The following is a 19,938-nucleotide window of genomic DNA, read 5'->3' as shown; positions in this document are numbered from 1 at the left end:
TCACAGATAAAAAGAGAAGGGCATGTGGGTGGCTCAGTCAGTTAGCCTGTGTCTTCCACTCAGGTCATGATCCATCCTGGGATCGAGGCCTGCTTCCTGCTCCGTGCTCAACGGGGATTCTGCTTCTCCCTCTGCCCTTTCTCTCTCTCTCTCAAATCATAACATCGTAAAAAAGAGAAGAAAATCCAAATCTGACCTTCAGGCACTCTTGTGTGAGTGGCATGGAAAGCACATGTGCGTGTCTGTGAGCCATTCCAGCACAGCTCAGGACCACAGGGGCACCCAATGAATATCAAAGCCTTGGAACAAAGTTGTCTCCCAGCTGCTTGGGTTGTCCCCCTTCACTGGCTCTCCCTGGGGAAGCAGGATCCACCTGTACATACAGCAATCACGACAAGTCTCACAGGAGCAATCTCACATTTAATTCCGATAAAGCTTAAAGTGGCATCTACATAAATGAACATGCTTCTGAACAGAACTCTAAGAGTTACAAGCCATATTGCTCTTAAACAATAAACCACATTTTCTTTATATTCTGCAGTAAACCACCACGCTGTAAATTACCCAGAGCCCAAGACCTAGATGGACAAATTCTTAAAGTCAATATAGAGAACACTTACTGTCTTTCGGTGTGAGCCCACTGCCCCTGACAAACAGACACACACACGCCTTTTTGCTGTTGAACAAAATTCATGTCTAATGGTCAGAAAAATGATATTATATTTCACAGATTTAACTGGCAATAGCCATCAAACGTAGATGGGAAGCTCAGACTGCTGACCTAAAGGTCCCTTCCCTAAATTCGTAAACAGAAAGAGAGATTCTGATGTTGGTACACTGGCCCTCCAGCCCTGGCCCAGCTGGATGGTGAGGGGTCTGGTGTGGAGGGGAAGTCAAGGGTTTGAGAGGGGTTTTCCCAGCTCTGCTCTGCAAGGGGATACCCCAAAGTGACTGAGGGACCCACAAACTCCTGACACCCAGCACGGAGGAGAAGTCGCAGGAGCGAATGCTCCTCCCTAGGGAAGTAGAGTGGGGACGCTTTAGAGCTCTCTGCCCAACTCTGGGTCTCTACTACACTAAACAGCTGAGGGTTCCAAGGACACCGAGTTCCCCTCTAAAGGGACATCGGCCCTGGTCCCACGCTGGAGACTGCCCTACACCCCAGCACTCAGGAGTAGAGGCCAAAGGTGGAAGGAGACACTTCTGAATGTAGTAGGGATGTGCATTGTGCAGGACACGAGAAGAGAGCACTGCTGAGCCATTGAACATTCCTTACATCCGGAGAACCAGCACACGGGGCAGGGGTGGGTCTCTTGCCTGTGGGTCTTGACCCTGTCACTCATCACACAACAAGGTAAACCATTTTCTTCCCCTTGATGTTTCTGGTCTTCAGCCCCAGATACCGCCGGCTGTTCTTCTCTGGCTGCCCATACAGCATGTTGACAAAGAACTCTGGTTCATCTTCGTCCCTGGGTTGGAAGGTCAGAAACCTAAACATTGCTCTTAGCTTGCGACACAGATAGGTCATTGCTTCCGCTTCGTCTGATGGTTCCTCATACACGGGCTGCTTCATTTCCTCATAGGCAGACAAAATCACGGCCTGAAACAAGTTGATCAATATGCAGATCATCACCAGCATGAAGGATGACAGGAACAGGACCCCCAGAACCCTGTTGTTGGAGAACTCGGTGTTCTGAAAGGCTGAAACGCAATAGGAGAATATCGTCTGCGTAGCATGAATCAGGTTACTGTAGTTCCACTCGTGTTGACCAAACACCAGGTAGCCAAATGCCATGTACACAAAAAAGTACACGGACACCACCAGGGCCATGTGGCAGATGCCGGGAAGGGCCGCTTGAATGGCCCTCTGAGCCAGGCGCACGTCATAGAAGATTCTGGAATACCTGAGGGTCTTCAAAATGGTCAGAAATAACAGGAAACCCAAAATGATCCTCATGGCGAGATCTACTTGAGAAACCGCATGAAACGGAATGAAATCCTCAGGGTGCGACAAGTAAAAGCGAATTATGCCAGTGGCCAAGAAGTGCTTCCTAAAGAAGAGCACAATCAGCACAGTAAATATGCATTTTAGAGCAAAGTTGAGCAGATTGTACACACTTCTCACGTACGAGGCCCTTTCTTGCATGATGATATATACCCCTCATCGACCACATAGGCTAAAAAGAAAATGAGAATGGCCACATACAAGTAGATTTCTGCCGAAGTCTCCCTGTCGAAATCAGCAAGCGAGAAGGAGTGCACGGACAGGCTCGTGTTCACAACTCCTAACTGAGACGCCTCAAAAACGACAGAAATGCTACAGAACAGACTGACGTCTGGGTTGAAGGTGGTCAGCTCCAGAATCACGGCCCACGTGTTCTCATCAAGCCACTCGCTGCTCTGGAGTTCCCTGAGCCTCACGGTGGAATTAAAAGGCTGCTGCTCTGGGAAAAAATAGAACGCATAGCCTCCCGACCCATAGGTGTGTAAGAGTCCGTGGGAGACATACCCCCAGATCTTCCCTGGAGGCTTGTAAGTAAACCCATTGGTATTCTTATCCTCAGGCCTCTTGAGAACTTGGTTCCAAAGGCCAGAGTAGCTTCTGGTGTCTTCCGGGTCAGTGCCATAGCTGGGATGACAATGGATTTCTCTTCCCATGCTGGTTTGGGCAAAGTTGGCAGGCAGGCAGAGTTTATCGCCAGGTCTTGCCCTCACCTGCCTCAGCAGTGGAAGCCCCAGGATTTTAGAGGAGCTGTCGGGCAGAAAGGCTGGATTCGGGTCGTTGTGGACCAGGGGCACCAGCACGCTGTTCAGCCACCTGTAGATGTCCTCCAGCTTGGTCACCGAGCCGAGATCCACAGAGAAAACCGATCGCGAACAAACTGGTTATAGTAAAAGCTGTCCGTGTGATGCAGGAGGGCGACGAGCCTCAACAGGAGGGCTAGAAAGATGAAGTGAGTCAGAACGTAACACAGGAACAGGAAAGCCCTTCTCTTAATTGCCTTCTTCCTCTTGAATATTAGGATTTCGTCTTCGGTGAGGGGCTGGTACATCCTCGATCTTCGGAGCTCCAAGATCTGCTGGTGTCGCCTTTTTTTTTCTTTCCGGTTCACCGCGCCCTGAAGCTCGATCTCAATATAGCAGTACTTGCTTGTCCATGAAAGGTTTTTACAATACTTGGGCCGACCAGCTCTGAAGCCTGACAAGAGTATAATTTTGCATGGCTGCTCCAGCAAAACAGACAGACAGAATGAACAAAACGATGCAAAGAGCCAGTCCATTGACTCTTCATAGCTATAATTCAGTCCATAAAATATGATGAAGAACGAAGATATACTGGACGTGACGAAAACCAAGAGCCACGCTCCATAGAGGCAACATGGAGGCAGAACGACCCTGCTCTTCTCCTTGAGTTCGACAGGACCTGCTTGGGAAGAAGGCTCTGTAGAAGCCACAAACTGATTGTTATTTGTGTTTGCGTTACTGGCATTTTTGTTTTGTCCCTGCGTGCGTGTGACCGTTCTCTGTCCTTTCTTTTGCTGGCGCCCTATCGTAGTGAGCGCCTTGGCAGCCTTCGGAGCTCTAGGTCTTTTCCCAGTTGGAGGCTCCGAGGCCTCCTTGGTAGGTGCATGAGCACTTTCCTCAACGTGCCACTTTTTCAGAAATTCCTCCCAGTGTACATGTTCTTGCTCCAAGGAATCACTCCGGGGAGATACCGTTTCTAGAGTCACACGAGGTTCCCTCTGGGAGTAGGTGAAGAGAAAAATGATCAACATTTGCAGAGGGAGTGTAATTAACACACTTTCCAGCCCTATCATCATTGACCTGACGTAGCTCCCGTCTCCTGACGCCATTTCGTCTGCTCTGTCGAGATTAAAGAACATAATATTACACAGAAGGGAGGCCATCAGCATTGCCAAACAGCAGGACAGTCTCTGCAGCCGATTGAATGGGCTATCAATGATAGTGGAGAAAATGGAGAACCACAGGTGATCTCTCCCCATCCTGTAAGCTGATTCTATCAGGAAATAGTCCTTTCTGTTGATAGGCTGGTCTGGGTCGGTAACACGAAATGTTCTGTCCAAAGAGGTGTCAATACAAAGCCATTCCCGGCATAAAAACAGCCAGATGTGTCGGCTGAACAGATTTTCTACCTTGACTCTGCTTAGATACCAGCTGGGGGATTTGCCCTCATTGTTGTGCCACACACGAATGGAATGGATGTCCCCCAAGTCCCTTTTCGTGGTTAGGAGAAAAGTGTTGATGCCTCCCCGGTAGAGGGTTGTAAAATGCGGATGGCTAAGACAATGCACATCGCTGGCACCATCCGTTCCCATAAGTTGCATGAAGACATCGGCCCTGGTCCGGGCCCAACAACGGCCTCCCGTAAAAACAGTCACAAGGTAACACACCTTATCATATGGATCATTGTCAAGTAGAATTATCACATGTAGCCGAAGATACTGATCTGTTTCATCTCTCAGCAAAGCCCAGAAAGCTAGGATTATGTACATCAGCATAATGAAAAGTACAGTGACGAGCGTCACATAGTTGCGGGTAACGCTGGTGATGACCTCCAACCGAAGATCTACAGCATTAGGAACCACAATCACGTTGGCCGTCAAAAAGTGGGTTTGCAAGTGCCTGCTGGCTTGTTGTATTAGATCCAGCTGCCGCCGGACCCTCCTTGTCCTTTGGCAGATGCAGTGCACTCTTCGCCACGTGGTCCTCTCTCCGAGAACACAGGTATCTTCTCTCCAATCGCTCTGGATCCCATACATGTCTAGGCAGTGAGCGCTGAAAAGAGCGATTCTCACGAGCTTATCATTGGCTGCCAGGACAAAACGAGGTGCCTGCAGAGCTATGACCAAGGTGCACTCAGGCGAGCCGCCTCGCTGAGCTATGACTTGCAGCAGGGACGCTGGAAGGCAAACCACGCGGGCCTCCCTAACGGCACAGGCTGAGTCAAACAGGTCACTCTGGTTGGTCATGGGAGGGAAGTCATGGGGCACAAGGAAGGTGGCGACCAGAGCAGTGGGGGTAATTTCACTGCCAGCGTACACACAACACCGTGAACAACACGGTCACTTCGGTCACAATGTGGACCAGCAACTCCTTCACTACACTGCTGTCCACCTCAACCCTAAACTTCCCTGTCGTCCTTTTCAAGGACTCATCAGCTCCCTCGGTCTCACTCTCGGGTCCCACTGTGAGGTTAAAAGCTGCAAAGCTCAAGTTTTTTCTGGCGATGTACACTTCTGCTACATCAGGCATGATCTCGACCACGTCGCCGTCAGGTGTGGTTCCTGTCATCCTGAATCCAACCACCTCTGCCGAACAGCTTTCCTGATCATTCATCCAAGGAAAGGGATCATCTGCAAACTCACAAAACATGGTGGAAATTGGAGCGTTTTTTCAGATAAAGTAGGTATATTGCTCACATTTACCGTCGGATGAAAATAATTGCGACTGCTTTTCTCATTCATGAAGATATCAGTAACATCCCAACTTTCAGTTTTCCTGACATACACGTTAAGGCTGGAGGCCGTCATTGTGGTGGTCTCGTTCCCTGGCACTTTACCCTCCAGTATTGTGTCTGCTAGTGATTCCAACACGTAGAAAGGCTCATCAACCACTTCATAGCTAACAGTCAGTTTCAAGATATTAGACAAAGTTGTTAATATCCCAGTGCTCACAATTTCTACTTCTTCAGAGCGAACGTGTGCATCATTCTGTCGAGACTGCTGTAGGGCTCGATTTGCTAACCATATCCTCACTGTGGCCAGTTTCTGAGCCAATCGAGTGAATCCAGCGGTCGTCTGGGTTAATTTAGTAACACTCATGACTACCTGGCTAATTTCCACCAAAGTGCTATTGGGAAGAATGAAAGTCTGGTTGACAAGGTATTCCTGGAGTCTGGCTTTGTCAGCTTCCAAACTTAATTCAGGTTTCATGATATTCAGAACAGAAGCTGCTATATATATTAAATAGCCTGCAGGTAGAAATTCCTGGCTGTCAAGCAAAGTAGATAGCGATGAATTTGGTCCCATGGTGAAATTGAATAAGCGATCGAGCACGCCCTTCGCTGAGAGATTTTATCCGTAGGGGCATGTACGGTTGCATACAAAGTCGCCTGAGAAAAAGCTCCTAGAGAGTCATACACCTGAACAAATATCTTCATCGCATAACGATTAGCCAACACACCCACGGGGAGAAATGAAGGGGGCGATGTGGATTCATTCCCCAAATACAGGATGGCCCCCAAGGTGTTCTGTTTCACAGAACTGATCTGACCAAAACCATACAAATCAGAGACTACCATTTTGTACGTAAGTGGGATGTTCTTATCCTTAAAATTATGGCACCGGATGACAAACCTGGTAACAAAGGCAACTCCTGTAGCTGGATTAATGCTGCACTCTCCGGTTTCAGGGACATAGTTAATAACAAAACGGGTGCTTCAAGTCCACGTTATGCCCACTCCAACTTGCTAGATGCACAGAAGCCCAAAACTTAGCTTCAGGAAAATCCTTCAAAGCAAAAGCTTTTATAGACAAATGAGCCCCATTCCTTCCTGTTGTGGTGTGTTTCACCCAATCAAAGTTTACCTCATCCCCTAGTGATGACAGAATCGACCATTTATATGCATCCTGGCTTGTTGAACCAGTTGTGCAATTGAGAAACAAAGAAAATCTGGCTGAAATACCCAAAACGGCATCACAATTTTCAATACACGAGATGTATGCTGCGGGGGCGGGTCCTTTGAGCACGTGTACCTTTCTATCAACATGGGCTCTCCTATCACCCTTGTGGATCACCATTCTGATGAAATACACACCTCCACCTTTCAGTGTTCCTGGCTGAAGTGTGAGGACAGGGCCAGAGGCCTCCTTCCAGTTCAGATTAGTCTGCTGTGGGGCGCAGACGCTGTTGCTCATCACTGTGATTTTATATCCCTGGTAGTTTTTTGGATCCGTGGTACAGTACCAAGAAAAACGGAGTCCCTGCGAAGGGTTGTCCGAATCTGGATCCGACGACCCCGTTCCATCCAGAACCAGCTGATCTGTGAATTTGATTGTTCTGTTGGGACCCCCAGGAATAACTGCTTCTAGGTCACTTCTAACGATGCTGACATACATGAAATCTGAGGCCGAGGCCTGAGGCCTATTTGGATTCATGTAGACATCGACTACGAATCTCATCACATACACCCCCCCCCAAGTTAAAGATTTTGGAGGGATATGTAGAAATGTTGGTACCCTCCCTGATTTCGAGATTGGTATGTCCAATGGTCTGTGCCACTGGGGCAGTTCATGTACCGAGTGGACGGAAAACACCTGCCAGTACGTAACGACTAAGGTGGAGTTCGCACAGTTGTACTTGTAGGTGGCATTGAGGGTAGCCTCCATCTTCCTGGTCAGCACCAAGGGTTCACCATCTTTGTTCCTGTTGATCTTCACCATGGTGATCTCACACGGCGCCTCTGGGGATACCTGGCAGGACACGGAAGACTGGATGGCTTGAGGCCCATCCGAGGTGAGAGCTTCCAGGACAACAGGCGTGGGCCCATCCGTGGGACACTGCGTTTGGGCCACGAAGCCCGCGGAGGGGCGAGGCCCGGCGGCCGGCAGGTCGGAGGTGGAACGGCGGGGGCGCCGAGGGCCGGCGGGCCGCAGCGGCACGAGCCAGAAGGTCCACTCCGGGCGCCCGGGCGCGCGGGGCAGCGCGGTGCGCCACAGCAGGGACAGCCGGCCGCGGCGCGCAGACAGCCGCAGGTGCACGAGCGCGGGCGCGGCGGCCAAGCGCGCGCGCAGCCGGACGCGCAGCAGGACACAGAGCGGGCGCGCGGGGCCGCGGGGCAGGCAGAGGCGGCCGCCACCGGCCAGGATCACGCCGCCGCCAGGGGCCGCGCGGGGCCGCAGGTGGACGCGGGCGCTGCCGGCCGGCTCCCCGAGGCCCGGGGCGGCCCTCCAAGCGCGCAGCGCGGCCGCGTCTCCGAGGGCTGGGCCGCGAGTCCAGGCGGCTGGCGAGGGGCGGCGGGCCGAGGCTGCATCCGGGCGGCGGGGTCCGGACTCTGGTGTGGCGGTCGCCCGGGGGAGTCGGGGATGGCAGCCAGGGCCCTGCCAGGAGACGTGGGCCGTGGAAGGAAGCCTTGACTCAGGGCCAGGCCCAGGCCCAAGAGTAGGAGAAGGAGAAGCAGGGTTCTGGGCCGCATAGCGCTGCCTGCCTGGGCACCTGGGCGCCGCTAACTCAAGGGTGGGGTCTGTCTAACCGCCACAGGGGCCTCGTGGCCTGGGGTGGGTGGGGGTGGGCGCGGGCCATGGGTCATGACCCTGGAGCAAGGAATGGGTGGGCTTCCGGTGTCCCCTCCCCCTGCCTGCCACGATAGGCCTCCAAGCAGCAGTGCTCATGGAATTAAGGGGGCCAAGGCTCCTAACAGCCTGGAAAGTCCTCCCCTTAGCTGGCATCCCCTTCCCCTGGCAAAACACCACAGTGCTGTGACCTCCCTGAGAGCCCAGGCTTTCTGATTTCTGATTTGATTGTGACTATGGTTTTCTTGATTTGCTTTTCCGACTTTCTTAGGATGAAACCCCTAATCCTTGGCTTTAGATCGTCTTCATTTCTCTAGAAGCATTTAATGCTGCAAATGTCCCACCAAACACTGCTTAACTGCCTCCTGCATGCTTGCCTAGTTTTGTTATCATTCAGTTTAAACTATTTCTACTTGCCCCTGATAGGGTTATGAACCATCAGTTCAAGTGGCTTATGTAATTCCCCAGTATTTGGAGTTTGTGTGAAATCTTAGTTATGCTGGTTTCTAACTTAAGTCAGTTGTGGTCAGAGAATACATTCCATCTGATTGGTGAGCCTTTGCATGGACTGAGACTTGCTTGAGAGCCCATACAGTAGTGTGGTCTACCTTGCTGTATGGTCCTGGTGCCCTTTAAAACAAGATGTGTCTCCCATCATTGGGTGGGTTATCCTACAGACATCAACTAGATCAAGAGAGTGGGTACCCGAGTGTTTCATCTTTTATGTCTCCCCTGGGTTTTCTCTAGTTTTTCTATCACTCGCTGAGAGAGGCCGTTACTCTCTCCTGTGCTGACCGGGAAACTGTGTCTTTGACCCTTTCTTTCTGTCCATCTTTGCTTCATGTCTTTTCAGGCTCTATTAGATGGATACACATTGGTGTTACGTCCATGTGAATTGGTCCTTGTCTCGTGATGAGATGTTTCTGTTTACCCCTAGTAATCATCTCTGGAAGTCCTGATGTTCAATGCCAGATGATATGTTGATTGTATCTGAATAAACCTGGAAAATGAAATGAAATAGCCACACTAGCCTTCTTATGCTTACTGTCTCCATGCCATATCATTTTTTCATTCATTTCTTTTTCAGCTTATGTATGTCTTTATATGTAAAGTGGTCTTCTGAAGGCAACATGTAATATGGTTTTCTTTTCTTATCCTCTCTCTCTGAGTGCACCATCCCGAAGGACAGGCCATTGTCAGGACAGAGAAGGCAGCCATTGCAAGGAAGGGAGATGGCCCTTACTGAGAAGCGATCATGCTGACACCCTGAGCTTGGCCGTGGGGCTCCAGAGCTGTGAGAAATAAATCCTTGCTGTTCAGACACCGCCCCCACTCCGCTCCCCCCCCCCCCAGAGGTAATTTGTTTTATCAGTCTGAGCTAAGACATCCGGAAAGGTCAGGGCTGAAAACTCATATTGGGTCATCAGAGGCATGTAGGGTAGAGGCCCAGATGGAGAAGGAGACAGACTCTGGTTGTCTCTGGTCCTTAGAGGAGAGGCAGACAGAGACAGGCAGTGGGTCAAGATGGAGAGTAGGAGGGTGTGGTGTCCTGGAAGCCAAGGAAAGAGGGGATTCAGGAAAGACACAGTGAGGCCTGATGGGTCAGAGAAGCTGAAGATGAGGAAGAGGAACTCGGAGATCATGCTCCTAGCCTGCTGACTCCCTGTCCCCTCTCAGCACCCCCCCACCCCACAACACACACTTTGGGACAGGAGTCCCCAGGCCTGGGCCAGCGCCACAGGCAGCAGGGTCTGTGTGCACCCCAGGAACAGACGAGATAGGTACAAAAGGAGCCCTGTCCTTCCCCATGGACACTTTAGAGCAATGGTGTTGTGATCCATGGCGCCCTTGGTGATCTGAGCCCCAGTGACCCGGCCCTCCGGAGCCTGCCCTGCTCCAGCTTCCAGAGGACCCTCTGGCCCGCAGGGTCACATGCCCCAGTCAGACCTGCTCTTCCCTTGTGCCTCCCCAACACGCTCGTCTCCAGACCCCTCTGCCCCTACGTATGCCAAGCACTGTGCTGCCCCCCTGAAGCCGAAAGGCCTGGGGCTGGGCCTTCTTCCATTGGGCAATTGAGGATTAAGGAAGATACAAGGCATTTTTGTAATCCTGGGAATAACACCAGTTCCGGGTCATGGACAGAGGGGAGCTGAGGAAACACTCTGATTTTCTAACTAGCAGATAGGACCTCTGGGTGCTTCCAGCAAGAACATTCCTTGGATCACAGCTACGTTTATATACTGTGGACTTTATTTGCTGTGTCTGCCCACAGATGGACCATCTGGATGAAGCTTTTCATGTACGACCGGTAACCACTCAGATACATGACCTTGTCTCTAGAATACTGTCCAAGCCCTAAGACAGGCTACACAAGTTAGGACAAGGACTACAAGAACTATGGGAAATACTGAAAGAGCAAATCATGGTCTTTGGCAGAAAATAAAGTTAATTTTGAATTTGAGCTCCCTACCATTTGTAATATAAGAAGAAAACCAATCCAAAGCATTAGCAATATCTCAAAGTATTTTTAAAGAGGATTCCCAGAGAAACCTCATATTCACAGATAAAAAGAGAAGGGCATGTGGGTGGCTCAGTCAGTTAGCCTGTGTCTTCCACTCAGGTCATGATCCATCCTGGGATCGAGGCCTGCTTCCTGCTCCGTGCTCAACGGGGATTCTGCTTCTCCCTCTGCCCTTTCTCTCTCTCTCTCAAATCATAACATCGTAAAAAAGAGAAGAAAATCCAAATCTGACCTTCAGGCACTCTTGTGTGAGTGGCATGGAAAGCACATGTGCGTGTCTGTGAGCCATTCCAGCACAGCTCAGGACCACAGGGGCACCCAATGAATATCAAAGCCTTGGAACAAAGTTGTCTCCCAGCTGCTTGGGTTGTCCCCCTTCACTGGCTCTCCCTGGGGAAGCAGGATCCACCTGTACATACAGCAATCACGACAAGTCTCACAGGAGCAATCTCACATTTAATTCCGATAAAGCTTAAAGTGGCATCTACATAAATGAACATGCTTCTGAACAGAACTCTAAGAGTTACAGGCCATATTGCTCTTAAACAATAAACCACATTTTCTTTATTATTCTGCAGTAAACCACCATGCTGTAAATTACCCAGAGCCCAAGACCTAGATGGACAAATTCTTAAAGTCAATATAGAGAACACTTACTGTCTTTCGGTGTGAGCCCACTGCCCCTGACAAACAGACACACACACACGCCTTTTTGCTGTTGAACAAAATTCATGTCTAATGGTCAGAAAAATGATATTATATTTCACAGATTTAACTGGCAATAGCCATCAAACGTAGATGGGAAGCTCAGACTGCTGACCTAAAGGTCCCTTCCCTAAATTCGTAAACAGAAAGAGAGATTCTGATGTTGGTACACTGGCCCTCCAGCCCTGGCCCAGCTGGATGGTGAGAGGTCTGGTGTGGAGGGGAAGTCAAGGGTTGAGAGGGGTTTCCCAGCTCTGCTCTGCAAGGGGATACCCCAAAGTGACTGAGGGACCCACAAACTCCTGACACCCAGCACGGAGGAGAAGTCGCAGGAGCGAATGCTCCTCCCTAGGGAAGTAGAGTGGGGACGCTTTAGAGCTCTCTGCCCAACTCTGGGTCTCTACTACACTAAACAGCTGAGGGTTCCAAGGACACCGAGTTCCCCTCTAAAGGGACATCGGCCCTGGTCCCACGCTGGAGACTGCCCTACACCCCAGCACTCAGGAGTAGAGGCCAAAGGTGGAAGGAGACACTTCTGAATGTAGTAGGGATGTGCATTGTGCAGGACACGAGAAGAGAGCACTGCTGAGCCATTGAACATTCCTTACATCCGGAGAACCAGCACCGGGGCAGGGGTGGGTCTCTTGCCTGTGGGTCTTGACCCTGTCACTCATCACACAACAAGGTAAACCATTTTCTTCCCCTTGATGTTTCTGGTCTTCAGCCCCAGATACCGCCGGCTGTTCTTCTCTGGCTGCCCATACAGCATGTTGACAAAGAACTCTGGTTCATCTTCGTCCCTGGGTTGGAAGGTCAGAAACCTAAACATTGCTCTTAGCTTGCGACACAGATAGGTCATTGCTTCCGCTTCGTCTGATGGTTCCTCATACACGGGCTGCTGCTTCATTTCCTCATAGGCAGACAAAATCACGGCCTGAAACAAGTTGATCAATATGCAGATCATCACCAGCATGAAGGATGACAGGAACAGGACCCCCAGAACCCTGTTGTTGGAGAACTCGGTGTTCTGAAAGGCTGAAACGCAATAGGAGAATATCGTCTGCGTAGCATGAATCAGGTTACTGTAGTTCCACTCGTGTTGACCAAACACCAGGTAGCCAAATGCCATGTACACAAAAAAGTACACGGACACCACCAGGGCCATGTGGCAGATGCCGGGAAGGGCCGCTTGAATGGCCCTCTGAGCCAGGCGCACGTCATAGAAGATTCTGGAATACCTGAGGGTCTTCAAAATGGTCAGAAATAACAGGAAACCCAAAATGATCCTCATGGCGAGATCTACTTGAGAAACCGCATGAAACGGAATGAAATCCTCAGGGTGCGACAAGTAAAAGCGAATTATGCCAGTGGCCAAGAAGTGCTTCCTAAAGAAGAGCACAATCAGCACAGTAAATATGCATTTTAGAGCAAAGTTGAGCAGATTGTACACACTTCTCACGTACGAGGCCCTTTCTTGCATGATGATATAACCCTCATCGACCACATAGGCTAAAAAGAAAATGAGAATGGCCACATACAAGTAGATTTCTGCCGAAGTCTCCCTGTCGAAATCAGCAAGCGAGAAGGAGTGCACGGACAGGCTCGTGTTCACAACTCCTAACTGAGACGCCTCAAAAACGACAGAAATGCTACAGAACAGACTGACGTCTGGGTTGAAGGTGGTCAGCTCCAGAATCACGGCCCACGTGTTCTCATCAAGCCACTCGCTGCTCTGGAGTTCCCTGAGCCTCACGGTGGAATTAAAAGGCTGCTGCTCTGGGAAAAAATAGAACGCATAGCCTCCCGACCCATAGGTGTGTAAGAGTCCGTGGGAGACATACCCCCAGATCTTCCCTGGAGGCTTGTAAGTAAACCCATTGGTATTCTTATCCTCAGGCCTCTTGAGAACTTGGTTCCAAAGGCCAGAGTAGCTTCTGGTGTCTTCCGGGTCAGTGCCATAGCTGGGATGACAATGGATTTCTCTTCCCATGCTGGTTTGGGCAAAGTTGGCAGGCAGGCAGAGTTTATCGCCAGGTCTTGCCCTCACCTGCCTCAGCAGTGGAAGCCCCAGGATTTTAGAGGAGCTGTCGGGCAGAAAGGCTGGATTCGGGTCGTTGTGGACCAGGGGCACCAGCACGCTGTTCAGCCACCTGTAGATGTCCTCCAGCTTGGTCACCGAGCCGAGATCCACAGAGAACCGATCGCGAACAAACTGGTTATAGTAAAAGCTGTCCGTGTGATGCAGGAGGGCGACGAGCCTCAACAGGAGGGCTAGAAAGATGAAGTGAGTCAGAACGTAACACAGGAACAGGAAAGCCCTTCTCTTAATTGCCTTCTTCCTCTTGAATATTAGGATTTCGTCTTCGGTGAGGGGCTGGTACATCCTCGATCTTTGGATCTCCATGATCTGCTCGTGTTGCCTCTGCATTTCTTCTGAGCTCAGAGTGCTCTTTAACTCGATCTCAGTGTAGCGGAACTGGCTTTCCCATGAAAGGTTTTTACAATACTTGGGCCTACGTGTTCTGAAGCCTGACAGAAGTAGAATTCTAGACGTTTTCACCAGAAAAATGGACAGACAGAATGAAGAAAACGATGCGAAGAGCCAGTCCATTGACTTTTCATAGCCATAGGTCAGCCCATAAAATATGATGAAGAACGAAGATATAATGGACGTGGCGAAAACCAGCACCCACGCTATATGAAGGCACCAGGAAGGCAGAACGAAACTGCTCTTCTCCTTGAGTTCCAGAGTGGAACCCGCATGGGATGGCGGCTCTCTGGAAGTAACATTTTGATTGTTATTTGTGTTTGTGTTACTGGCATTAATGTTTGTTGCCTGGGTGCTTGAGTCCCTGCTCTCTATCTTCTTAGGCTGCTGCCATGTCACAGACAGCGCCTGGGCAGTCTTTTGAAGTCTAGGCCTTTTCCCAATTGGAGGCTCCAAAGCCGCCTTGGGGGATGAGTCCCCAGACTCACGGGCATACCATCTTCTCAGAAATTCCTCCCAGTATAAATTCTCTAGCTCCATGGGAGAAGCCTTCCGGGGAGATACCTTTTCTAGAGTCACACGAGGTTCCCTCTGGGAGTAGGTGAAGAGAAAAATGATCAATATTTGCAGAGGCAGCGTAATTAACACACTTTCCAGTCCTATCATCATTGACCTGACGTAGCTCCCGTCTCCTGAATCCAAATTTTCTCGTCTGTCGAGATTAAAGAACATAATATTACACAGAAGGGAGGCCATCAGAATTGCCAAACAGCAGGACAGTCTCTGCAGCCTGCTGAATGCCCTAGAAGTATTGTGGGAGAAAATAGAGAACCATGAGTGATCTCTCCCCATCCTGTAAGCTGATTCTATCAGGAAATAGTCCTTTCTGTTGATAGGTTGGTCTGGGTGGGTAACACGAAATGTTCTATCCAAAGAGGTGTCAATACAAAGCCATTCCCGGCATAAAAACAGCCAGATGTGTCGGCTGAACAGATTTTCTACCTTGACTCTGCTTAGATACCAGCTGGGGGATTTGCCCTCATTGTTGTGCCACACACGAATGGAATGGATGTCCCCCAAGTCCCTTTTCGTGGTTAGGAGAAAAGTGTTGATGCCTCCCCGGTAAAGGGTTGTAAAATGCGGATGGCTCAGACAATGCACATCGCTGGCACCATCCGTTCCCATAAGTTGCATGAAGACATCGGCCCTGGTCCCGGCCCGAAATCGGCTTCCTGTAAAAATAGTCACGAGGTAACACACCTTATCGTAAGGATCATTATCTAGTAGAATTATCACGTGTAGCCGAAGATACCGATCCCTCCCATCCATCAGCAAAGCCCAGAAAGCTAGGATTATGTACATCATCATAATGAAAAGTACAGTGACGAGCGTCACAGGGTTGTGGGTTACGTTCTTGATGACCTCCAACCTTAGATCCACAGCATTAGGGAGCACAATCACATTGGCCTTCAGAAAGTGGATTTGCAGGTGCCGGTTGGCTTGTTTTATTAGATCCAGCTGCCGCCGGACCCTCCTTGTCCTTTGGCAGATGCAGTGCACTCTTCGCCACGTGGTCCTCTCTCCGAGAACACAGGTATCTTCTCTCCAATCGCTCTGGATCCCATACATGTCTAGGCAGTGAGCGCTGAAAAGAGCGATTCTCACGAGCTTATCATTGGCTGCCAGGACAAAACGAGGTGCCTGCAGAGCTATGACCAAGGTGCACTCAGGCGAGCCGCCTCGCTGAGCTATGACTTGCAGCAGGGACGCTGGAAGGCAAACCACGCGGGCCTCCCTAACGGCACAGGCTGAGTCAAACAGGTCACTCTGGTTGGTCATGGGAGGGAAGTCATGGGGCACAAGGAAGGTGGCGACCAGAGCAGTGGGGGTAATTTCACTGCCAGCGTACACCAACACCGTGAACAACACGGTCACTTCGGTCACAATGTGGACCAGCAACTCCTTCACTACACTGCTGTCCACCTCAACCCTAAACTTCCCTGTCGTCCTTTTCAAGGACTCATCAGCTCCCTCGGTCTCACTCTCGGGTCCCACTGTGAGGTTAAAAGCTGCAAAGCTCAAGTTTTTTCTGGCGATGTACACTTCTGCTACATCAGGCATGATCTCGACCACGTCGCCGTCAGGTGTGGTTCCTGTCATCCTGAATCCAACCACCTCTGCCGAACAGCTTTCCTGATCATTCATCCAAGGAAGGGATCATCTGCAAACTCACAAAACATGGTGGAAATTGGAGCGTTTTCAGGTAAACTAGGAATAATACTCACATTTAGCGTCGGACGAAAATAATATTGACTGCTTTTTCTCATTCCTAAAGATATTGGTAACATCCCACTTTTCAGTTTTCCTGAGGTACACCTTAAAGCTAGAGGCTGTCATTGCAGTGGTCTCGTTCCCTGGTACTTTACCCACCAATACTGTGTCTGCTAGCGATTCCAATACGTAGAAAGGCTCATCGACCACTTCATAGCTAACGGTGAGTTTCAAAATATTAGACAAAGTTGTTAATATCCCAGTGCTCACTGTTTCTATTTGTTCAGAGTAAACGTGTGAATCCTTCTGTCGAGACTGTTGTAGGGCTCGATTTGCTAGCCAAATCCTCACTGTGGCCAGTTTCTGAGCCATTCGAGTGAATCCAGTGGTCGTCTGGGTTAACTCAGTAACACTCATGACAACCTGGCTAATTTCCACCAAAGTGCTATTGGGAAGAATGAAAGTCTGGTTGACAAGGTATTCCCGGAGTCTGGCTTTGTCAGCTTCCAAACTTAATTCAGGTTTCATGATATTCAAAACAGAAGCTGCTATATATATTAAATAGCCTGCAGGTAGAAATTCCTGGCTGTCAAGCAAAGTAGATAGCGATGAATTTGGTCCCATGGTGAAATTGAATAAGCGATCGAGCACGCCCTTCGCTGAGATTTTATCCGTAGGGGCATGTACGGTTGCATACAAAGTCGCCTGAGAAAAAGCTCCTAGAGAGTCATACACCTGAACAAATATCTTCATCGCATAACGATTAGCCAACACACCCACGGGGAGAAATGAAGGGGGCGATGTAGACTCATTCCCCAAATACAGGATGGCCCCCAAGGTGTTCTGTTTCACAGAACTGATCTGACCCAAACCATACAAATCAGAGACTACCATTTTGTACGTAAGTGGGATGTTCTTATCCTTAAAATTATGGCACCGGATGACAAACCTGGTAACAAAGGCAACTCCTGTAGCTGGATTAATGCTGCACTCTCCAGTTTCAGGGACATGGTTGATAACAAACGGGTGCTTCAAGTCCACGTTATGCCCACTCCAAGTTGCTAAATGCACAGAAGCCCAAAACTTAGCTTCAGGAAAATCCTTCAAAGCAAAAGCTTTTATAGACAAATGAGCCCCATTCCTTCCTGTTGTGGTGTGTTTCACCCAATCAAAGTTTACCTCATCCCCTAGTGATGACAGAATCGACCATTTATATGCATCCTGGCTTGTTGAACCAGCTGTGCAATTGAGAAACAAAGAAAATCTGGCTGAAATACCCAAAACGGCATCACAGTTTTCAATACACGAGATGTTTGCTGTGGGGACTGGTCCCTTTAGCACGTGTACCTTTCTATCAATATGGGCTCTCCTAGCACCCTTGCGGATCACCATTCTGAAAAAATACACACCTCCACCTTTCAGTGTTTTTGGCTGAAGTGTGAGGACAGGGCCAGAGGCCTCCTTCCAGTTCAGATCAGTCTGCTTTGGGGTGCAGACGCTGTTGCTCATCACTGTGATTTTATGTCCCTGGTAGTTTTTCGGATCAGTGGTACAGTACCAAGAAAAAAGCATTCCCTCGGATGGGTTTTCCGAATCTGCATCAGAGGACGCCCTTCCTTGCAGAATCAGCCTGTCTGTGAATTGGATTACGAAGTCGGGATTGCCGGGAATAACTGCCAATAGATCACTTCTAGTGATGTTGACATAGATGAAATCTGAACCTTTTGTCTTAAGTATCTTTGTTTTTGCATCAAAGATGTTGAGTGTGAATCTGAAAGCATACGACCCGAAAGATAAGGTTTTGGGGCGGATTTCCAAATGTAGTGGAGATTTTCCAAGTCTGGTGTCCCGTGTTTTCAAAGGTGCACTCCAGTCCGGGATGTTTCCGGAGCGCACGGGAAAGACGTCCCACTCTGGAACAATTGAGGTGGTGTTAGGGCAGTTGTGCTTAATGGATACACTGAGGGTAGCCTCCATCTTCCTGGTCAGCACCAAGGGTTCACCATCTTTGTTCCTGTTGATCTTCACCATGGTGATCTCACACGGCGCCTCTGGGGATACCTGGCAGGACACGGAAGACTGGATGGCTTGAGGCCCATCCGAGGTGAGAGCTTCCAGGACAACAGGCGTGGGCCCATCCGTGGGACACTGCGTTTGGGCCACGAAGCCCGCGGAGGGGCGAGGCCCGGCGGCCGGCAGGTCGGAGGTGGAACGGCGGGGGCGCCGAGGGCCGGCGGGCCGCAGCGGCACGAGCCAGAAGGTCCACTCCGGGCGCCCGGGCGCGCGGGGCAGCGCGGTGCGCCACAGCAGGGACAGCCGGCCGCGGCGCGCAGACAGCCGCAGGTGCACGAGCGCGGGCGCGGCGGCCAAGCGCGCGCGCAGCCGGACGCGCAGCAGGACACAGAGCGGGCGCGCGGGGCCGCGGGGCAGGCAGAGGCGGCCGCCACCGGCCAGGATCACGCCGCCGCCAGGGGCCGCGCGGGGCCGCAGGTGGACGCGGGCGCTGCCGGCCGGCTCCCCGAGGCCCGGGGCGGCCCTCCAAGCGCGCAGCGCGGCCGCGTCTCCGAGGGCTGGGCCGCGAGTCCAGGCGGCTGGCGAGGGGCGGCTGGCCGAGGCGGGATCCGGTGGGTGGGATCTGGACTCCGGTGAGGCGGTCGCCCGGGAGTTGGTGATGGCAGCCAGGGCTCTGCCAGGATAGGTGGTCCGCGGGAGTCGTCTGCGACCCAGGCCCAGGCCCAGGCCCAGGCCCAGGAGGAGGAGAAGCAGTGTTCTAAGCCGCATGGTGCTGCCTGAAGGGGAACCTGGGAGCCACAGCTGTAGCCGCGGGATCTGGCTAACCGTTTGGTGTTGGGGGTGGGGGAGTGGGGGGGGGCGGGGGTCGCGGGCTTGGGGGCTGGGCGCGGGCTGCGGGTCACCACCCTGGAGCATGGAATGGGGTTGGGCTTCCGGGGTCCCCCTCCCTTTCCTGCTCCTGTAGGCCTCCAAGCAGGAGTGCTCTTGGAATTAAGGTGCCCCAGGCTCCCAACTGCCTGGAAAGGCCCCACCTTAGCTGGCATCCCCTTCCACTGGCAAAAAACCACAGTGTTGTGATCTTCCTGAGAGCCTAGGGAGGTCTGAGTCGGGGTTTCTTGATTTGCTTTTCCTACTTTCTTAGGATGAAACCCCAAACTTGTCTTTAGATCTTTTTCGTTTCTCTAGAAGCATTTAATGCTGTAAATGTCCCACCAAACACTGCTTAACTGCCTCCTGCATGCTTGCCTAGTTTTGTTATCATTCAGTTTAAACTATTTCTACTTGTTCCTGTTTGGGTTTTGAACCATCAGTTCAAGTGGCTTATTTAATTTCCCAGTATTTGGAGCTTGTGTGAAATCTTACAGTTATGCTGGTTTCTAACTTAAGTCTATCGTGGTCAGAGAATACATTCCATCTGATTTTGAGCCTTTGCATGGACTGAGACTTGCTTGAGAGCCCATACAGTAGTGTGGTCTACCTTGCTGTATCGTCCTGGTGCCCTTAAAAACAAGGGCATTGGGTGGGTTGTCCTACAGACATCAACTAGATCAAGAGAGTGGGTACCCAAGTGTTTCATCTTTTATGTCTTCCCTGGGTTTTCTCTGGTTTTCTATCACTCGCTGAGAGAG

At 50.7% G+C, this 19,938-nt stretch overlaps 1 protein-coding gene and 2 pseudogenes across 2 annotated transcripts in view; 1 reads left to right on the top strand and 2 right to left on the bottom strand.

The window, feature by feature from the left end:
* Window positions 1-1,300: 1,300 nt before the first annotated feature.
* LOC123393097 lies at window positions 1,301-9,366 on the bottom strand (annotated as a pseudogene).
* A 1,637-nt stretch (window positions 9,367-11,003) lies between these two features.
* On the bottom strand, window positions 11,004-19,078 carry LOC123393096 (annotated as a pseudogene).
* The window catches only part of TTC38 (tetratricopeptide repeat domain 38), a 25,676-nt gene continuing 24,076 nt past the window's right edge, over window positions 18,339-19,938 (top strand). The window contains exon 1 of one of the 2 annotated variants that reach the window (XM_045083688.1): window positions 18,339-18,401. The gene's annotated coding sequence lies outside the window, so the exon portion shown is untranslated. The remainder of the gene's footprint in view (window positions 18,402-19,938) is intronic. The other variant, XM_045083686.1, reaches the window with a different exon arrangement.

This window comes from Mustela putorius, unplaced genomic scaffold, assembly GCF_011764305.1.
Source record: "Mustela putorius furo isolate JIRA1106 unplaced genomic scaffold, ASM1176430v1.1 tig00000738_pilon_pilon_pilon, whole genome shotgun sequence".
Lineage (NCBI taxonomy): Eukaryota > Metazoa > Chordata > Mammalia > Carnivora > Mustelidae > Mustela > Mustela putorius.
This window is presented reverse-complemented; position numbering and strand designations above follow the sequence as displayed.